This window comes from Pundamilia nyererei, unplaced genomic scaffold (genome assembly GCF_000239375.1).
Source record: "Pundamilia nyererei isolate P.nyererei 1_Seehausen unplaced genomic scaffold, PunNye1.0 scaffold00437, whole genome shotgun sequence".
NCBI lineage: Eukaryota > Metazoa > Chordata > Actinopteri > Cichliformes > Cichlidae > Pundamilia > Pundamilia nyererei.
In genome coordinates this window covers 211,011-211,986 of record NW_005187838.1, presented here as the reverse complement: position 1 = coordinate 211,986, position 976 = coordinate 211,011, and positions in this window count along the sequence as shown.

The window sequence follows — 976 nt, the reverse complement described above, 5'->3', positions numbered from 1 at the left end:
TTTAGAAATGTCCCTCATAATTTATCTCTTTCCACTACAAGACACTTGCTTTATCCAAAACACAGTCATATTCAAAGCAATCCCAAACTGGACTCTGGCGCTTTCTCTCGACTTTTCCTGACATGATTCTGCGCGTGGACGGAACAGCGACACAGACGACTCGACTAACGTACTTGCCACCTGTTGGCATAATTAGACAGCAAGAAATAAATCTGGAAACTAAACTTCATTTTCACCCTTGACTATTGTATGACACACACACATCTACGAAAACTAAACACATTTTTGCTATAAATTCAATTATTTTAGTTAGTTTTGTGAACACTCATTACAGTTTTAGTTAGTTTTCCTTTTTTTGTTTTTATTTTTATTTCCGTTAACAAAAATGTTTTTTCACTTGTAGTTTTCGTTATTTCGTTAGTTTTCGTTAACGATAATAACCTTGCCAAGTTCTCCCCGGTTGCCAACCATACTACCCCTGTTCTCCTCACAGGAAAATGCCCTACGTCTAAGGCAAGTAGGGAGCTTTACCTCCGAGAAATGCGCTTCCTACCAGTCCAACAGGTGTTATTGAGTAATTTATAATACTTTGGAACAACAGTAAAACACCCAAAAAGTGTTAGACTGTAGTAGCTCCAAACTTATAACTAATAGGGGCTCTACCCCAAACAATAACCAAATTCCCTAATATACTAAAATCATTCAGCAGTTCAACTGCTTTAAATGAATGGTCCAACCGTATTAAATCCTCAGTACTGTCACAAGATTTTCACCAAAATCCAAACAGACATTTACCAGTAATTTCAGTGAGTAGACTTTTAATTTTCACAGCCCAATTTGACACACTTTGGAAATAATTAAACAGGTAGTGTCTTACCTCTTTAGATATACAAACTGCTCTTTTTGCAACCCCGAGCAAAACATTATTAAACTTTCACCTATAAATGATTCTCTCTAACTGAGTGTGTGTGTGTGT